General features: G+C 38.1%; 1 long non-coding RNA gene across 1 annotated transcript in view; it reads left to right on the forward strand.

Annotated features, from left to right (window-relative positions):
* Nucleotides 1-956: 956 nt before the first annotated feature.
* LOC140649151 (uncharacterized) overlaps nt 957-21,778 on the forward strand; it is a 57,766-nt gene continuing 36,944 nt past the window's right edge. The window contains exons 1-2 of the long non-coding RNA XR_012041505.1: nt 957-1,046; nt 1,180-1,294. This is a non-coding gene — a long non-coding RNA (uncharacterized lncRNA). The remainder of the gene's footprint in view (nt 1,047-1,179; nt 1,295-21,778) is intronic.

Here is a 21,778-nt window from a genome sequence, read left to right on the forward strand (position 1 = left end):
AAAATGATGAAGAATACTAAACAGTTATCGTTGTCAACTGACCTCCTGTTACTTATCTTGTGCTGTTGTGGCCTCTGTTGCCCATGCTAATTGACCTTGACATATGTTACTTGTTTTTTGAAGCTTCGGCCGCATAGCTTCTCTGTTGACAAAGATGCGGTGCTACAGGAAACCAGGCTTTGCCATTGCCTCTTGCCTTTTGACATGGACTTTGGTATGAAATAAACCCCTGTGTGGTGGTCCACAGCAGAGCTCGTAGGCGAGCACGGCTGGGCTGCGATCTGCTGGTGGAACGGGCGTTTGCCCGGAGCAGCACACCTTAAGGGTGACTGCATTGGTGACTGACACAGTAATGACAGAAGTTTGCTAATTTGCAATCTAGCTCGTGCTGACTGATAAAGGGATGTGGACAGTAGTCTCAGTCTTATCGCTTTCGTCAGGTTTACACTGGCATGACACCACTGAATTTAGAGAAGCAGTTCCTGATTTACTTCAGGGCCAGGGCAGAATCAGGTCTGATTTTGCACCACAACCCATACAGAGAACAGCTCTCACTGGGAAACATATTGGGTATATTTAAGAACACCTCAATATATATAAGCATATTTATAGCCTCTCCCCATTTTGTGAGGATATTTTGGGTCTTTCTGGTACCTCTCATTATAAAATATTTCTAAGCTAAATCCAGGACAGATAAATCATGACTCCGGTTTCTTTCGAGTAGGGTAGCCTGCCTAAATCACTGCCACATTCTTCCCATAGTAGTCGTTCAAAATTAATAGCACATGCAGAGGAAAAACTAAACCCTTTGACGTCACTCCTGAAATGAGGAAACATAAACAGAAAAGGCTTCACTCCACCGAGCTGACAGTGCCGCCGCGGATTGGTCTGCTCTCCCGCGCCTGTGGCAGTTGACAGCACCTCCCAGCCGGCACGGCCTTCGGCTCGCTCACACAGGCAGGCAGACTGCAGCAAGCTCTGCTCTACCCCAGCCCTCACACTGGCAGAAAAGTGCATTCTCTTCCCGAGTCTTTTTGCTTCTTAAGGTGGTTTTATTGGCTGGGTTGGGGGACTTGGGGAGGTTTTCTTTTCTTTTCTTTTCTTTTCTTTCTTTTTTTTCTTTCGTTTTTATTTTTGTTTGCTGTTGTTGCTTAATTCTATTCCTAATCCTGGATGCAGTTACTGGATTCTGCAGTACAAGTCTTCATGAACAAGCTGCACCGCTTAGAGATTTCACGGCATTCAAAGGTCACAGAACTGCCACTATGGTTAAATGTCTTGTTTAATGGTTGAGGTATGTACAGCAAATCTAAAAGAGGCAGCATGATTATTTTTGAAGGGGAACTAAAATTGTGAGGGGGAGAGGGAGATAATACTATTATTTAGTGGAAAAGATTTTTACTGGTGATTGTTACTACAGCAACCGGTTTTTGAATTTCTTCCCTTTTTCTCTTTATTCAAACTAGATGAAAATTTTAACTTCTGTTGATTTAACCATTTGATGGCGAAAGAAGATCGCAGAAAGAATCTGTTATTGTAGTCCTTTCTAACCCCACTGAGGAAAGTGTGATTGCTTTTTCTATATGTTTTCCTACTGCTCTGTGGCAGGAGAGGAGACCTGGGACTTGGCTGGCTTAGATGAAGGGAGAAGAAAGCCGAAACTCGTTCTTATCTTGAGGGGGCTGTGAGTTTGTCTGAGAGTTAGAGCAGAGAGAGAAAGAGTTGGAAATAAACAGATCAAGCAGAAAACAATATCAGCCTCATTTCTAGGAGTGCACATACCACATCATATTTTTTTTACTACATGCTAAGATTGCTTTACTTGATTTGGGTTCAGAAGTTCAACATGAAGAAGCAGCCTGCACTTTGACTTATAAGCAGATCCTCAGTGGGAAGGGAGGGAGCTGACCGTCTTTTATCAACACCGGTTTTCAGATAGCTTTTGCTACTTAAACAGAGAAAAGTGCTTGGAAGTTAAGTAATGTAGCCTGACGTCTGTTTGATGGCATATAGGTTCAATTCATATTCGAGCTGGTGATCTGCCTTGAATGAGGATTGCAGCATTACAGTGGACAGTGTGTGCTGCAGGAAACAAAAGCAACTGCTAGCATAAAACTAACATTGTTTTCAGGAGTGTGATTCTAAAATACAAGAGGAGGAGCCACTTGTCAGAGCTCGTGTGTATGTGTGTGTGTATGAGTGGTCTTAAAAACAATTTCAGCCAACACGGCCGATTTCTGTTGTTAATTGGATTAATATACAGGTATGCTCAATGACTAGCAATCTTCATATTTTCCCAGTTTGTGAAACAAGACTTTTTACAGCTCTGTTTGAGGTGTTGCTGTAGATATAAACCCTCTGCAATTTGAAAATCTTTTAGTTTAACTTTAAAAATCATACCTGAAAAAAACAATTCCTATAACAAGGAACAGAACATAAGCACACCCTCCTCATGCAATGCACCTGAAAGGGTTACAAAAATTAACTACGCTAGGCTGAAGCATGCTAGCTTAAGGACTGCAAAAATATTAGCTCTGAAATGCAGAGGATGTGATATGTGCTGTGAATGGACAATTGCTATTCTGCAGTGCCTAGTGGGAAAACAAGGACTTTGTGTATTGCAAATGCATAACTGCAGCTCCTCCATTTCCTTTGCTGTATCTTCACTGATGACTGCAGAAACAAAGAGGTTTGTCACAAATAAACTCTTTAGTGCCCCATCTCTTTTGAGATACTTGAGGATTTTTTTTTCCATATCATCCAACAACCCGAAGTCCAGCTTCGTTAGTTGAACTGTTACTCTGTAATCTGCATGCCATTCCGTCCTCCCCAGCCTTCCTCAAAGTCTTACTACATGAACTGCCAGCTGTTTTCAAAACCTAAAGCACTGCTTCTCTAGCCCCAAGTTTAGAAAGGTTAATACAGTGTTTGTTAGATCATTAATTAGTAAATTTGACTAAGGGGAAGTCTCAGTCTATAGGGACTACAGCCTGTTCTGTAAGAAGCAACCCTGTAACTACATGAGGATATCCAAGTTTCCAAAAGACAATCTATAAGACATTTGCTTATAATAATTTCCTAGAATCAAATTATTCACTTCTTTTGATAAACATTTTTTAGAGAAGCTTAGTTTTTAAGCTCTGTAATCTACATTTTGCTTCATCTGTGTTTCATAGCAACTACTACTGGTGATACTAATAGTAAATATGCTAAGTGGACTTCAGCTGAGGAAATGACACTTTCTACTGTAGTAAGAAAAGTTTCTCTGCAATGCTTTCTCTGAACATTCTCAATTCAGCATCAAGAGCAAAATACAATTTAAGGTTGGCCTCTCTGCAGTGGATGAAATGCTTACCGACATTTGCAGTCACATTGTCTCAAAAAAAAAAGTCTGTATTGCAGAAGTTTCATGTCATATGAATGGCTGCTCATTCTGAGTTTGTTTCCATAGGGTGGACAAGAGTTGTCACCAGTGAAGTTCTAGTGATTCCAGCAGAGTAAGGCATATTCTGCTGAGTCTGACCCAATGTATTGCAGATCACTTTTTTAAATTATGAAATGTTTAATTCTGTAAACTAGTATATAAATATACCATTATAACAGCAGCTGTTTCCTCCCCTTCCTCCTGTTGATGTGCTTTTCCCTTCTGAAATCCAGCCCTCTGCTTGCCCTTACCAGACTTCTAGGTAGGTCATTGAAACAGACTGATTTTCCAGTGTCTTCATTGCAATTCTCAAGTATAATTGAGACATTCAATCATACGTAATTCCTTTTCACTCACCCCATGGTTCTTCTACCAATAGTTAAAGCATATTTTAATGAGAAACAGTCTGAAAATATATATTTTATGATGTAGATGGTTTTTTTGTAATTTTTCAGTCTCATAGGGAAAAAACTTCTCTTGCACTGGTGATTTCCTTTATAGGAGCTGTGTGAAGCAGAAATGCCAGCTACTAACCAAGCCATTACTGTCAATAGACTAAAACCTGATGCCTCTTTATTTAATCATAAGAAATGCTTAAGACCTAATCTGTCCTGTAACCAAGCTAGATATATGGCCAAAAGTTCTTGATGCAGTTGGGCTAACAGAAAAAGAAGTCATCTGGGGCAGCCAGGAAGATGTCCCATGTAAATGAGCATTCTTAGCAACTCACTATTGTTCATCTTTTCTCCATTTTCGTGCTTGAAATTATTACAGCGCTCCATGTGTTTGTCACAGGGTGAAAGTGAAAGGGACAGCTGGGCTCCTACCAGCTGCCAGAACAAAATTAAGTGTTTTGTAATGAAATGATGGCTCAGTATTCCTCCTCCCACATCCATATTGGGTGGAAGATGGGACTTTCTATATTGGAATTATAGCATTCATTTTTCTTGTTCCTCAGCCAGAAAGCAGGCTTACCCTTGCAGGGACATCAGTTTTTACACTTTCAGTGAAACGTTGTCTTTACATCTAGTGTGAAAATTGCACTTTTCAGTCACAAGCTTCAGGATGTGAAACTGATGTTATTTAGAGTTTATACCCTGGGGGCACTGGGACACAGACGTGCAGCCTAAGTGTCCAAAAGCAGCTCAGAAGTTCTGATGCTTTTTCTTTCTCTGGCCAATGCGAGGTGCATCAGTTTAGGCAGCTAAAGATGAACAATGGTAGCCGAAAAGCTGGGCCACAAAGCCGGGCACCGCGTATGCAGCCAGAGGGCTGCTGGTAACTTTTTTCTGTGGTTTCACAGTAAATAAGCAGACATCAAATAATGTGTCTCCTGATAGTAGTAGGAATTTGCCAGGTCTGAAGTATTAGCTTTGTGTAAATACTAGAGAGATAGAATGTATTTTTTGTATTTAAGACAATTTATTTAATTAATTTATAGAAATTTAAAATGCAAAGTCAACTTCTGAAAGATTTTTTAGCAAAAAGAGTTCTTCTGTATCTTCCTGAAAATGTAGAGCGCTTTTTAATTTTATTTTTACTATTATTCTTACTACAGTACCATTCCAAGAAAATTGCATTAGAAAACAATATTTGAACCTCTGAACTTATCTTTTCTGTTTTCCTGTAACAGACTGTAGGATTCAGGAGATTTATGGCTAGGGTTCACAGTGCTCGGATCTGGGCTAGTGATAGCTATCTGTTTTAAAGCCTCCAGTTTTAAAGTAGAAAATTAACAAATCAGAACCAGATCAGGTAGAAGAGAGACCAGTTCCAGAAGCCAGACTTCAGTGGCAAAACTGTAAGTGAAAAGGTTGGGGCAGAGGCAATTCTCAAAAAACAACAGTCAAATTATTTAAGCATTTCTTTTGCACACATTTAATAGTGTGGTATCTGCAGTCCATCGATACTGTAATTTTGATATACATTTTTCACTTGTTCTATTCTTAGAAAGTGAAAATCTCTAGCTATCATTTTATTATGTAAAGAGTGTTGAACTATAGAAATTAAACTAATGAAAGGGCCCTATTGAGTTTGATTTTCTTATTCCGTTCTTCCTCCCAGTGGGAGCTGTGAGTGCGGATGGATGAGAACTCAGTTTAGCTACTTATTTAAGCCACATAGTCTTATGGTGGTATATGATATGCTTCTGCTGGCTTACTATCCAGCCAAATAAGACATCCAGGTTGCCTGGTTGGATAAACATAGCTGATGATCTCTCCCTCTTAATAGGTGGGAATGAGCAGTTAGGATTCTCCCAGTCACACACAGAGACAAATTTGTTATAGTTTAGCTAAAGAAGAATTGCATGCAGGCACAAACAGCAAGATTTATTTCTCTTTGAGTAGTTATTTTTAAAATAAGAAACAAATATTTAGAAGAAGATAGTTGCAGAGGTTTTTTTTTCTGTAGCTGGTAGGTTTATACTAGTTACCCACAAAAATTTCTGGTATGAGAAAACTCACCAACTAATATCTCACTATGGCGTGTGTTACTGACGGCAGTGTAAGATTTTTAAAAGTAGAGCACAGAATCTCCTGTCAAACTAAGCTTAGCTAATTGTCACGGAGGCATAAAAACACACTTGTGGGGCAAATGCTGTCAGGACCTGTATATAATTTTCTACATGGTTGTTCACAGCAGAGTCTATGGTACTAACCCATCTGTATGTAGGAAAGATGTTTTGGAAAGGACGATCATTACCTTTCCCAGAATAAAGTGGGAGGTAGACATGTTTTGACTGAACATGCAGCAACTCAGAGATGGCTCAGAGAATATACATCTGTAAAAGTGAAATTAAGAAACCTCAACTTCAACTAGAGAACTCCTGGAGGATGATACTGACCTACCGTGTAATCACTTCTGCTCCCTTTGGAAATTGCCCTTTATTCCTTCTCAAAGAAAGGGTCTGTACTCTCATGTTCTTATTCCCTTTGTTTCCCCCTACCCAACCTTTTTCCCATAGCACGCTTCCTACAGTGCTTGTGAAGACGGGCTAAGCTCTGGGGCTTGTCCTAATATGGGGTGGCAGAGCTACCATTAGTGTGCAAGGACTCATCCCTTGGAAAGAGAGATGATGATTCCCAGGTGGTTGCTGTGCTTTAGAAACGAGCACATATTGACATGGAATGCCTTAGTACTTTCCCAAGAATTCAGCTGTCATCCAAAGGGTGTAGCTATTTTCCCCTTTATGTATGGTGATCCTGGTATAGAACAAGAACTGGGACCTCTGCTTAGACAGCCCCAGAGGACAGCATCTGCTTAATATTTCTGTAGAAGAGCACCAGTTTCCACGAGAAACTGAGGGTGTAGCAGTGCTGTGAGCTTCACTTATGTATGCAGCTGCACGTTGAGGTACCCTAAATATGGGCAACACCTGATGTTTGGTTTTGCCTTTCCCTCAACTTACCACTTATACTTGGCTTTAAACCTCTGAGAAGGTTAGACAGAATGAGGACTTGCTGTGTACCAGGCTGCTGGGAAGGAGGAGAAGACCTCACATGAACGTCCAGAGAGAGATGAAAGCAGATGCATGAGGTCTTCATGGAGAAAGCACGCTTCTGGCTTTGTGTTAACTGACAACCATGTTGAAACAGGCTACTGCCCCTTTCTGTTTCAAATGTTGGGATGTGACTTGGCTCTGTATTACTAATTCATAGGCATTTCTGTTTCGCACACTGCCATAATATCTGAGTGTCTATTAATAATAATGTTCAAGTGGCATCAGAACGGCCATCATAAATTTAATTAGGCAGTATATCTCCAGTTTAATCAATACGGTCATTAGAAGACTGTAAGACAGCCAGGAAAACAATAATTAGTCCTGATTAATAAAGGAGAACTTGCACACATCAGCAAAGGAGAGGACGGAGCTTTGCCTGTTCAAGGCTTGGGAGGACAGTGAGTTGCTTTCTGCTTTAGCAGATCTGACAACGCTGTTCTTAAATAACCCTCTTGAAAATGCCCTTACAATACTAAAGAAAGAGGAAAATAATATACTGTAGAGAGAGAACTACTATACTGAAAATACATTTTCCAAATTCTAAAATTCTGTTATTAAAAAACCCCTTAATTTTCTTGAACAAACTATAAGAGCCAGCTAGGAATGTATTTCTTGACCGAGCAAATTCCTCAGGTACACAGTTGCTTTGTTTTTGTAGGACTGCTTTAAAAAGCAGAACGACTGAAAGATAAAAAGAAGACTCAAATTGGATCGGTGTGTGAGAGGGTAAAATGGCATGGTTCCACTGAGATTAATAGGACTCCATCAATTTCTATCTGTGAAAGATCAGACCCGCTGAGCTTTCAGGTCTCATAAGCACTCCTTCTCTTCACCAGTTAGATCAAATTTTAGACTCATTAGCCTTTCGCCATACCTGTTTCATACCAGTTTTCCACAACTTCCTCAGCATTGCGGTACCATCAGGCTGCTTTTGATGGCTCCGCAGAAGCTGCGATGCATTCTTTCCCTTCCATCACCCTCTAAACCTCCCTTCTCTCCTTCCCTTTCTCACAGAAAAAAAAAATGTTTACCAGATTTTTGAAATCACAACCTCACAGTTAATTTTTAGCTTATGTGCTAGCATCTGCAAAAGTGTATATATGTGTAATACAGAGGGGGCTGATCTCACTTGTTTTCAGTATAGACCATGATCTGCTTCAATAACACAGCTATGTAAGTAATAATTTTAAAAGCTGAGGAATGACAGGGAAATAGTAATTTTGTTTAGGGACCAACATGTACTGCACTGTATCACAAGACATTTTTCATGTAGTAAGGCTGTAACATCCTGTCTCTTTGAACTACGAAACTATATCTATAATAATAATATCCACTACCAAAATATAACCTCTGTAATAGTATGGTAACAAAAAACAGTGCAACGTGAGGATGTTGAATGAAGTTTGTGCTATATATCATCATCAAAGCTGATAGAATTGGTCAAGCTTTCAAAAAACCTGGAATTCACTTTAGTCTTTAAATGAACAGGCCAGATCTGAAAAATTGCTGTGCATGAGAGCTTGCCTGGGAAATGTTTTCCCATTCTACCTCAGACAGAAGTAGCCAACAGCCTGTGGTTAGTGCTCTCAAGAGGGTATGGGAGAAACACATTCAAGTTCCCTCTCTGCTTGTGTTGGCTTTCCTAGGGTGGATTACCACTGCAGTGTCCCCCAAGGGTTGAACTCTGTGTTCACGGGGCCTGGCAGACAGAGCCCACAGCCCGCTGCCCCACGCTGAGGTCCAGCCTGAAACCAGAGCTTCTCCACTGCTGAAGTGGCACACAAAGGCTGTTTCGGGCAGATCTCCACCTGCAGCTCCAGGAGTTCTGTCCTGAAGCTGAGAAACCGTTCCAATGGGCGTTTTTGCCAAACGAGCACTTCCTCCTGAACAGCTTTTGTTGCAACAAATTGTTGATTTTAAGAGGAAAGCCCAGATATATTTTGAGGGGAAAAAAAATCTCACCACTGCTACAGAATTCCCACCTTGCTTGTGGGGACTGAGGGGGCACAGAGACTTTGCTTGCTTTGGGGGCTTGCTAGTGCGCAGGGGTGACTGAAAATCTGCTTCCAATCCAGTGACCATTTTGAAAAGTCTGCTTAGATCTTTTTATTTTATAGCACCCGAATTGAAAGCTCAAAGGTCACTGAAGCCTTGAATTTCCAAATCTTTCAGCAATCCTCTTCTCACCCTCCTCCCAACAGACCTAGTACTACTTTTGTTTCTTATTTTGAAAATAAATGAAAAAGAAAAACAGCACTCCATGCTTTATTTATATGATAACTATATAGTGCTGAAGACATTATTTCTTTGTGTTAAGATTTCCTTGTAGTGGTTACAGTTTTTCATCTGTGAAACACACTTGCTTTAAAAAGAGGCTTGCATATGCACCACAGATGTATTACTCTTCTTCTCATCCTTCCCCCAGATTTAGCCCTTTAGGGCTTCTTTAGCAGAGTAAAGGAGTGTGGGATTCTGTTTGTGTTTTTATTTTTTGCTTAAACACCATAGCAAATATTATTTTAAATCCAATAATATGAGAAAGGGAGGATTATAATGTTTAAACATGTCAGCTGGTCAGAAAGCCTCTTGGGGGGCAGCTTCACATTCATCTGGACCACCTAATATGCAATTGTAGCTTGGTCTCACTACATTAGAATTTTTAAATTGGTATTCACGGTTTAGTTTAAAAACCCACAAAGCATCACTTGGCTAATCCTTTTTTAACTTTTAATCATGTTTACTACTAATGTGAACAAGCCTGAGCTGACTTCTGTTGTTTTCTAAGTATTAGTAAAAAACTATTTTACATTTCATAAAAGAATAAAGCAAAAAGCATTTAATGTCAATCTGTGTTTGGCATTGCACCGTTTTACGGTAGCTGATGAAAATTAGTTTTCAAATAAACAAACCATTCTCTAAAAAAGTTGCAAAAAGTCCAGATATTTAAAACGTAGAAAACAATTAGCAGAGAGGTCTCAGTGCTATGTAGCCACCCTTTAATTGTCGTCTGTTGACAGTACTTTGACAGTTGACCTTCTTCAGCTCCGATTTTAAGAGAACTTCAAAAGCCTCTGAGCTCTAGAAATTGAGCTTTCTCAATTTCTAGAGGCATTTTTGGAAAGATTATATTAAAGGGCCATTTCTCCTTTTTGACTCTCTGTTACCCTCATTTTCTCCTGAGAACACGTGTCTAAAAATTACCTTTTCACCACACTGATTTATAGGTTCTGGCATGGGAACTAATCCTGTTTCTCCTAGTAGCAGACAGAAAATTAGTCACAATCCAATGTTAACAACTTCTTCATTACCTAAACTGTTTTACACTTTATTAAGTTCAACACAAGCAAATCTAACACCTTTGAACAAACCAGGGAGTTCTTGTCCATGTTGCAAATATACGAGACAATAATTAATTTATAAAGTCACTATTGTAAGTCAGGCTCTGTGGCAAACTGGGATCTGAATTGTGATACCACTGAATCCTGCAGAGAAGTGCCACTTGAGTGCAGCAGAGAGAAAAAATTGTTTTAGCTGATTTACATTACAAAGTCAAATATGAATAACACTGTCAACACAGTTGCTCTTGTGGTTCCTGTTGGGAGATGAGATTCAACATATTCTACCCTCACATTTGACACACTACAAATTTGCCTGTGCTGGCAACAAATAATCTGCACTGTAGAGAGTGATAGGGTGGTTCTGAGGTATAGGATACCTGTAGATTTCAGCAACAAGGAGATCAGGAAAGCTTTTATGAAGAGTCAGTCCACCACTAGATGTTTCTACTAAAATCACCAGTGGTGGTGTAATTTTCAGCTGATCCCTTAAATTGCCCTCACTGCCTTTTAGAGTCAAGTATCTGCCAAGCACACAGGTGGTTTACCAATTAATGGTCCTCTGCATCTTGCCCATGAACCTCAGGCAGTGTTCCTGCAGTCCCTCTGGGCTGGAAGAGGAACTCAGTGGAAAGTTGGTCACGTAAAAGGGAATGGCCTTGGTCTTAGCCCAGGCAGGTATGAAATGGAGTCAACCTAATCATGTGAAGTGAACCTATAAGAAATGATAAGACATTTTTTTCATGCTTCATGCATGCAATGGCACTCACTCTTCTAGAAGAGTCTAATATAAAAGGATACGTAAATGAAAACAATAATTTAGAAAGAGGATGTTTCTGAACATGTTGATGAATAAAGAAAAAGTTGGGGTTTTTTAAGAGAGGTTTTACAATTATTATTTTTACAAATAGAGGCATAGAAACAAAGTTTTAGTTTGACTTGGTCACTCCAACACTTTTCCTTTAAATAAAGATTCTTTTAAGGACCAAACTCAGAATTTGCAAAATTACCCACTTCTTTAAAATGTTTTGGGGAGCTCATTTTGAAACCTGTGCCTTGCTGGAGCACCTGATGCTCCCATTGGCTTTGTTGTATTTGTGAGAATCCTCAGAATTTTTTAAAATCAAAATGTCAAATATGTCATATCAGCCATGCTATGGTAGGCTTCAACAAAATGGTAGGCCAGAGTTTTCAAAAGGGTTGGACATTGTAATGCTAGAAATAGCCAAATAGTTACTGATTATAATTTTCTTATAATATTAATTTCTATTAAAAATAAAATTAATGCTATTTGCACTTTGCTATGAGAGGCAGAGTTATCTTCAGCTAGCCCTCTGCTCTGTAGAACCAGAGGATTCATGCTGGGCCAAACATTTTACATCCACCACTGTTCAAAAATATGAAATAATTTTCTCTAACTCCTAAGCATATGTGTTTTCTTTTTCCTGAAACTCTTGAGCTTTTGCTTAATGCAATATTTCCTCTTCTATCCATATTTTATGTTACATTCACAGCAGCTGCTTGCTACTTCTAAAAAATTCCCATTTTTTTCTTTTCTCATTTTTTTTTAAATTCTCCTTTTTTCTTTAGAGAGTAGAAAACCAAAGACTGGCAAATTGACTTATCTTATTACTACATTTAGGGATAAAGAATTTTATCTCTAACTAATTTAAAAAAAAAAGAAATATCAAAGGAAAGAGAATCTTTTGTCTTCTGATTGTGGACCATTACAACTACACTGTCCTTCTGAACTCTGAGCAGATCCTTAGAGGAAGTCGATGCATCATCTGAAGGCAGACTGTAGGCAGGCATAAGGGGAAGGTATATCCTCGGCTATCACGAAACATCAGAAACATTTCTGATTATGATTGATAACACAGTGAAAGGGAGAAAGGCAAGCAGAGATGGTCTCAGAGACTTTGGATCCCAAATAGGAACATGATATCATGTTCAGACTCATACCAAATGAAATGCTAACCTAGGAAAAATTGTATTGAGCTAAGAGATTATTTAAGGCTATTGCTCTATGTTGCAAAGTGTGTTGCAGTACCAGCAGAGTATGAAAATGTTGTATGTAACACGTTAGTCAGATCAGTAAGACTCATTTAAGTAAGACATCTTTATTCCCCACAGATAGAAACTCAGGAAACACAAATGTATTAAAGGCTACTTTTTGGAAATGGCTTCTCTATCTGTGCATAAATATCTTTTAAGAGTTGGTGATTCAAGCTTTTGCTATTCCTGATTTTCTAACTCAGAAAATTATTTTTTATTAACTCAGAAATTATTTAGTGTTTAAATAGAATATTTAGGTCTTTTATTCTCTGGGTAAGAATCTAGTTATTTGACTGCAGAACAACCAAACATTTGTATAAGCCATTTATGTTGACAGAGTCTTCTACTATGGAAATGTGCCATTTCATAAAATAAATAATTTGTTATGGAAAATTGCTCTGTATCCTAGGGATTTGGACTTCTTCCTAAACTGAGGATAGAATGACTTCAAGCACCTATTTGATTTTTTTAAAAAAATGATAAAAATTAAGGGTTCAGTTCACCTACCATATGCACACTGAGAGCAAACGGTACCGGCCTCCAGCTGAACCCAAAGCACGGACTTGTTTCAGCAGGCAGGGTGGAAACCTTACATACCCTGGAGCTATGTTCCCTATAGGCACCCCCGCAGCAGAGACTGCTAAATCATCTGATCCCATAGCTCTGCTAACAGTGCACCTTTCCACAGCATCACTAGCCCCATCCAAGGCTGCGTGGCTCCAGCCAGAATCTCCTTCAGAGAATTTGTCGTCTCTCACCCAAAAGCCCCGGCTCTGCTTCACATTGTGCGGGCAGGGCGTGGGCAGATCGTGAGTGAAAGGGTGGAGGAGGAAGAAACGGGAAAGGGTGGATACAGAGAACAACGGGGGAAAATTGCACTGTATCTTGCCATCTTAATCATCCGTAATAATGCACCTTCCTCCATCCAATACTGGCTATAAAATTGCTGATATTAAGTCTATTTCATCACTGTTTCTCCTTGTTTCCATCAAGTCTTGGTCTTTTGACCTCCAATATTTCTACACTGGCTGACCATAGAAATATTTAATCTGTTCAACATGGTACTCAGGGGCTTGGGTCCAGCTTTACACAGATTTCTTTATGATGGTTGACCACACGATTCTGGTGACATAAAGGCTGTCTCCAGCATCAGGATAAAGATTGTTTGTATAGGAGACATCTCTGCGAAATTTCAAAATGAGCTGCTAAGAAACTGAGGATTATCATATTCCTCAACACTTCCCTTTCCAAATGCAAGATATATTTCTTCCCATTTTTCAAAGAAATCATCATGTGTTTAAAAGAGAATAATTGAGACAACAAATCATGTACAACAGATATTATAGTCCTAGTTTATGCAGTACTGGAAAGTATTCACCCTTGAGCATGAGTGATAAAATATTAAAAAAATCTGAGAAGAGTGTTGGAAACTTAAAGATTTGACTTTTAGAAACAAGAAGCAATGGGGATCATTATTTATTTACTCCAGAACATTTATTAACCTTGCTGGTTCACCCTGTGACATCTCATTACGTGTGAGTATCTGGACCATTCACATATTCTTACTTAATTTACTTAATATGTGAAAGAAAAATCATGATGGCAGTACCTGCAAATAAGGTGCTCCACAACAACAATAATATGGCCATGCATTTTTTTTCATATGGAGAAGGGTGATTTTAAATACTCTGAATGTTTTAGATCTCTAACCATGTATTTAATCATGTGAATAGTTTTGCATATAGGAGTGTTTGAATACTGAGCAAATTCCAATGTATCTGCAGGTCTTGACAATACCAGTTCAGAGTACCAGCAATTGATTACTCAATTATTATAACATTTTTAGTAATTCTAGAAAATATTTATTCAATGGTTGTTTTGGAAAACTGTCAGAATATATCTGTGGATTTGAAAAATTTGTATATCCTTCTAAATTTTATAACAGTATAAAAAATTTTAACTATGAATTGCTTATGAGTTATTAAATACAGCTGTGGAAAAAAAATTAGGATCTAACAGAAACTCACAAGATGAAAGATCAGGTCTATGACTGGATGTTTAATCTGTCAAGGGGTCCTGAAAAACTGCAAAGTATAGAAAACTTAGTAGATATAAACCAAATTCCCTTCTTATACGTGCAAGGAGAAGTCTGCTTGGCTTCGTGGTCATCTTACATGTATGGAAGAGGGTTGTATATGTTACACAAAGAAAGCAGTATTGTTTCCAGATTTTATTCAGTTTATATCTGAGTCTGATAACAAGAAAAATCCTGCTGTCCTGTTTTATCAGCCTGGCCTTGCTGGCTTACGTGTTTTACGTAAATTCTATGTTAATATTCTGGCAACTAATCTCTACTGCATTGTATTTTGAAGAACCAAACCATCTAACAGTTCAAGTCGTTCTGAGATCCGCCTCATTCTTAATGCCTTCACTTGCTATCTTTTATTCTGATATAACAAGGTTAACATTGCAGTTATGTAGCCTTCACCATATCTCCCAACAAACATTTGTTCATAAATAAATGCGTTTGGCAAAATAATCTCATCTTCTTGTTACTAGCACTTCGGCAAATCAGGCTACACCTCTGTCTAGATTCCAGCTTCTTAATCATTCTGAAGAAATCAGTACAAATTTAAAGTAAATTTGCCTATAGGCACCTGAACTTACTGTAATTAATGAAATAAGTTCTAGACGCTGCAGCAGTTGCTTTGCAATTGCCCCTTAGCTCTCACTTGAAATCCATACATTCCTCTCTCGCTGTTGCTGTAGTCTTTTTGTGCTTGTGCTAAATCCTCTGATGGCATCTTTCCCTTTAAGTGATTGCCCTTTGCATCTTCTTGGCACCAAGTTATTTTCAGCAAGCTGTACTCACAGTGCTGGCAGCGATCCCAGGGAAGCTGCTCTGCTTCGGTGGCATTTGGTACATGGGAATTCCAGAGTAAGGAATGGGCAAAGGTTACCCCGTGTTTTACATCACTCTCAGAAACATCAAACTAAACTATTAGTGTTTGACAACAAACAATGCATGAGGCCTCTACGCTTTGTGGTCTGTCTCATTCTTTATTTTCCCTGTTCTTGTACCTCCACTCATACCAGCCACCTTGAAATATTACCTGTGCGTTATTCTTGTAATATCACCCTAGGATGTAGGAAGTCGTGATAAAAGATGCAGTTTGACACAGAATAGTTTAAATGCTAAGAAAGAGTTCAACTGCTAGGAAACAAACCAAATGCTCACTAAGATTCAGATATTTGTATTCTCAGACTTTTCCAGGCCTTTGCTGTTCTAATATCTTAAGAGACTGATTTCAGCCTGGAAGTTACTCTCACTGTCTGTTCCAAAAGCAGACAAGCAGCAGCTTTTTTTGCACAGCAAAACTTGTCGTTCTTCGTAAACAGAAATATCCTATCAAGAAGCAAAAAATACACAGAATGAATATACGTATCTATCTGTTGCTAAAAAAACAAGGAAGGCAACTCAATTTCCACAATTTCATTTTTATAATGAAGTTCTAATTGTAGTTCTGCCTGCTGGAAGTTTAGTCTACAGACCTGTTTAACTATGTCTTCCACAGACTTCTGAAGGCTGTTTGTGAATCAAGTGTGCTCCCTGATTTGCCTGCCTTCAGACCATGACTTGATGAGAAGTCTGCCTGGCTGTGCCTCACAGTGTAGGTAACAAGGCACCAAGCACGCCAAGTGGTGCCATTGGTGGCCTTTGTTAGCCCTTGCTGGCTATCCCTGGGGACTGTTCTGCCCATGATATGGGTGACTGAGGTCTTCTGATATACCAGGGTATAGCACTGCTCTTTATTAGCAGTGTCTACCTAATATTATTGAGAGGTTGGGTTTTTTTTCCAGATGGGACAGGTCCTGTACTAGTGAGTTAGGATGGTCAGTTGAAGAACATTGTTTGCTGAGTAACCTCAGAGATTAACGTTCACTAAAATGAGGATGGAGAAAGGAATCAATAAATCACATGCCAGGGATGAATACAGAAAAACCGAAGTGGTACCACTAAGACCATACCGGTGATTCATCTTAGCACAAACTCAGTAGACTTTGACTCGCACTTGATCCTTCGATATTGATCCTTAATACTAATATGTAGAAAATCACAGATCACAATCTTAATTTTCTCTGTTTTAAATGAGGAAAAAAATTTTGCTCCTTTCATTTCACGACAGTATCTGGAAAGGAGTTTGTTCCCTAAAATATAAGGTTTTCTAAAAATTGTATGAAACTATCTGTAAGAAGTAAAGATTTAGAGCCAGTACATTAATATAAAAATACTGTAATTTTAAAAATATGTATATTCAAGTCACTACTATGATTAGCTAGGCTAGCCTTCCAGACCTACTTAGAGATCTTCTTATTAAATAGTTATAAATGGATTGTTACTTACAGCAGAAAGATAATTTAGAATGCAAACAGGAATTTTTACATGAATGAGCTGAGCAGAACTCTTGTAAAAACGAGTATCACTAGGCATAGGTTCAATACTACAAGAAAAAATCACTGATCCATAACATCCTTTTCTAGTACAACGTGTAGGAAGCCTAAAGTGCTGAATTTCAAGTACAGAGTAAAAACAGCTTATAAAATCAGATGTATCCATAATATCTGGTTACCTTTGGTTTTCTGTGTACATCATAATCATGTCAAATTAGCATTTCCCATAGCTATTCGGGAACACTGTTTCTCTCAATTCGAACACAAATGTCAGATGGCCACATGGCAGTTAGCAGCAGCTTGCTACAAGACCAGTCCACAGGAGCCATCTATTTCAAAGCCGCAATGCTTCCCTGTAGTGTCTGGGTTCTGCAGAGAACGTTTTTGTCTTGCTTCATTTGCTTCATTATCTTTACGGTGAGGAAGTCCATCTTGCTGTGAACAAACTATTTTTTTTAATATAGTGTTCTTTAAAGTGAAGGATGGATTTGAGAAGTAGCAGAAAAGGGTATAAATTCCAAGTAATTATCATCTGAAGGCATGTTTGCTACTGGAAATAAGTGAGAAGGAAGCTGCAATACATTTGTGATGTTTGCAAAAGGTAAGGGTAGTATATTCACATTTGAAAGTATGAATTTGTGTTCCACAGGATCAGGAAGAAATTTTCCATCGTCAGCACCAACAAGTACGGCATCAAGACAGAAAGAGATGTTTTATATCTTTATGTGGATAAGTCAAAATTACCTATTCCCGGCACTCAGATATCTGATTTGATTTTTTTCTCATCTGGTATGGCTTCTCTTAATGCAAAGTTATTTCTCTACTGGACAGCTTAATTCTGACATATAGAACTATTTGTCAGATAAACTGATTCTACTTCTATATTCATCAGTAAAAATTGAATAACAGAAATAATCTGATCAACACTTTTGTAGACCAGTGAACCTTTCTATTGTGACAAAAAGTGTTTTCCTTTTTTTACACCAAATTTTGTCAAAGATGACCTTTAAATTGTTTCATGATATCATAACAAAGTCTGGCTTTCCTTTAAGATACAAAACTAAAGACAGACCTGCATGAAAGACAAGGGAATATTTGTTTTCATTAAACATTTTTTCCTATGTTTTACTCTGTATGTATTTATTTGCATTACAGTTATACCTCTTTCCCTCTGCCATCTCCATTGTGCTAGCTGCTGTGTAATCAAGGTGCCACACAAACAGAGAAAGACACCAGTTTGGTCATTTAATTTGAAAACACAGTCAAGTGTAGCAAATGAAAGAGGAGAAGCATCTAAAATAAGATTAGATATATGCATTGGTTAACTGTTGCCTAAGAAGTTGATATCAATTTTTGTATGTTGAAATGAGCTAATGAAGTACGGAACTTTTTCAGATGTCACATTTTTATCAGTGATTTAGATGTTATCCTGTATATTAACTTCATAGCAAAAATATAACTGAAATTATTGGTCTTTTTGACGAATTCAAACTGTACCTTCATTAGAAGTTACTCTTTTTGGTGCATGCTTGCTGAGTTAGATTAAGTTGTGAGCCTACCTTTGAATCAGCCTTGATTCGATTTAACAAAAACTTTGTAGGCCTTCTTAATTCACAGTCCTTAATGACAGCTTCTACTGAGATCATTAGAGGTTAATAGTTTATTAACAATCCATGCTATGAAGCCACATCTGGAGCACTGCATCCAGTTCTGGGCTCCCCAGTATAAGACAGACATGGAGTTCCCAGAGTGAGTCCAGTGAAGCACCACAAAGATGAATAAGGACTTGGAGGATCTGTCATGCAGGGAGAGGCTGAGAGAGCTGGGACTGTTCAGCCTGGAGAAGAGAAGGCTCGGCAAAGATCTTATCACTGTGTATAAATAGCTGGTGGAGGGTGTTAGGAAGACAGAGCCAGACTATGGACCAGGCAATCTCCAGAGGTCCCTTCCAACCTCAACCATCCTGCGACTCTGAGCAGTAGACATGACACGTGAGATCAATAGAGTGCCAAGCCCCGCAGGTGTGATAGGACTGCCAGCAGGCACCAGCTGTAAATGTAAGTGCCAATAATATCATTTAGGAGGAGGACAGGAGGAACATCCCTCCCAACAAGTTTTCTGTAACAGGGAGGGCCAAGCTGACAAATTATTTCCACAAAAGGTAGAAATTCTTATCTTTAGTTCTTTAGCAAAACAATGCAGATAATTTAAACTTTGTTTCCATTATATTTCAGAATATTTTGAGGATATGCTTTCATACAGCTGTTGCTGCTTTTATTAGTCAGATCAAATTCTGTTTCAGTGCATCTTACCCATTAATTCACATTCAGTAAGGTACCCTTTTGCTAGTGGGCATCCTAGGTTGTCTGTGCTTTGATATTTTTCTGCCACATCCCTTAGTATACTATTAGAGTTCAAAAGGAACACGATAGTAAATGTTTCAAATCTAACATATACTTTCATTCAGTATTTATGCTTTTTAGAAGATGCATAGGAGCTCCATTTCTTATGATGTTCCAAATAATTTCTACTACAGGTAATTTGAAGGCCTGATTTTGTTTATGTGTATGTATGTGTGCGCACATGCCCAGGCATTGCTGCTTGTATCTCTTCCAAAGACAGTGAAATCCACTGGGAAGCCACATTGTAATTTGCACATCATTTACCTTTACAACTTCTAATTTTTTCAAGTGTGTCTGCTGCCTGTGTTTGCTAGATTTACTCACAAGGGAGAATATTTCTGAACCCAATGATTAATAGCTTGTATTAGAGGGACAAGGTTATATAAAAGAGAGATAGAGAAGCATCAGCTGCATGTGCTCTGCTCTAATAGCTTACTGCTGCAAATTTTTTTATAACTAATAATGAATTGTAACTTGTAATTCAGAGATTTACATCCCTGAAAACTTCTAGGACTCTTAACCAATACAAACTGAAATTTACTAAAAGTAAGGCAAAAAGCCCAAATAATTCTCAGTTTAGGAACAATCTTGAAAAATGAAAACTCAGTATGTTGTCTCCATCAACAAATAAAGTAGAAAGCCTAGTTTTGTGTGGCAACCCTGCTTAAAAGTCTACATTTGAAGATAAGAAGCAACATGTCATTCTGTGAAAATGATCTCACACAACACATTCCAGGTCCCTTGTTACAGTTATCTTTAATTAATATTTTAATTAAAGTGTATTAAATTAATGTAATGAGCTCTGTAATAAATCTCCTGTGGACTACAACAGAGCCAGAATATCACAATAACCATGAGGAACTAGCACAACAGTAGGAACCAAAACTCTGCAGAACTTATTAAATCTCCTGACGTGTCCCAATCTGCCCTGTTGGATTAATACAATCGCCCATGTGATTTATCTTGATCAAGAAAGGGCAAGGAATCTTTCAACACGATTATTTTACACTCCAGTAATGTGGAGCTCTACATCTATTATCTCAATGTATCTGAGTGGGATTTCTTCTGTTCTCAAGTAAAAATTATTTTGCTATTTAGACAGTTTCTCTTTTCTAAGCTGCTTGCTATACTGTGCTTATTCCCATTGTTAGGAACCTCTTCATTTGACTTCAGTGTGACTAGTCAGCCAAGACACTTCTTACCAGCATAAGAAATTGAGAATCTGGATGCAGAACTACAAATAGGTCTGTGGAAATTGTCAAAATGTGGCATTCTGACACTTCTGTGTTGTGGCATAGTCATTCTTGGTAGCTATACACTAAAAATATACCTACATGAAACATCTGAAGGAAATCACACATCTAGGTGATGAAATGACTGCTTAACTTACTTAAACTTCATTACAAGATATAGATTAATTGCATTTGCCAATTCTTGGCCACCTGCTGGCAATAATTATCTTGGGTTTGGTGTTGAACTTAAGGAGTATATTTTGTTTGTAACACTGCTAGGGGATGCAGCTGATTAGAAGCTGTAAAGATGTTTCTTTTCTGTTTAGCAAGAAAAATTGGTTCAGTATTCAATGTAGTGGAAGTGAGTGAGTATGTTTTGATTCATATGTTGCCTGTATGTATATAGTCTGCTGAAATTTTAATTTAACACAGGCATGTGTTGGAACCTCATCATGTTAATACCTGCAACAACTGAGATTTTGTTATAAAGTTACATGGCTTACTTACATTTTCTGTCCAAGTTTTTACAGTGTGTTTTTAGCAATAGAATATTTGAACCTTCTGACTGTGACTGCATATTCTAGTTATAAAGCAATTTGTAAATCATGAGGCTGTGTTGTTTGTACAAGGTTCTGTGTCAATAGTGTTTTCTGAAATAGTCAACAGATTAGTTGAACAGATTTTGTGAAGTGTTTCAGTTTGACAAATTCAAAATACTCTAAACGTGTTGATCAAGCCTCTCAGTACATGTGTATGACAGAAATATTTTTTCTTCTTTTTACTAGTGCAAATATTAGTTGTAATAACACAGTAGCAGCAGGCCTGTAGTCCTACTAGGTTGGGAAAAGATAAATCAGTGAATATTTGATGTCAGACTTGACACTAGCAGTGATAGACTTACTAGTTCTTAATGAGCCAGACTTTATATACTAGAGCTGCAAAAAGCTTTTAAGTCCTACATATCATATTTGTGGTCCTTGCACAGCTGTGTTTGTCATCATGAAGAATCTTCAATTATACTACGCTCGTAAACTCTTATTTGGCTCCTGGTTAGTTCATTGACATAGAGAAATCTGCTGTGATGAATATACAGTATAGTGATATCTCTTTTGTATGCCAAAGACAGAAGAAGTCTTTACAAATACAGTAATGCTACAAAATAGACAAAATAATTCCATAATAAGAAAATGCATTTTGTAATTTTCAAGTTAATAATTTTTAGTGCATTATTGTATGAACTGTTCTTAGTACTTTAGGGTAAAGTTCTTATTCTCAGCTGCAATGTTACTTGTAATTTAAGAGCAGGTCCAAAGCCCATTAAAATACAAGGGAAGTCTCTCTTTGACTTCAGTAAACTTCGAGTTAAGTCTCTTGTC

The sequence above is a fragment of the Ciconia boyciana genome, chromosome 3 (genome assembly GCF_034638445.1).
Source record: "Ciconia boyciana chromosome 3, ASM3463844v1, whole genome shotgun sequence".
Lineage (NCBI taxonomy): Eukaryota > Metazoa > Chordata > Aves > Ciconiiformes > Ciconiidae > Ciconia > Ciconia boyciana.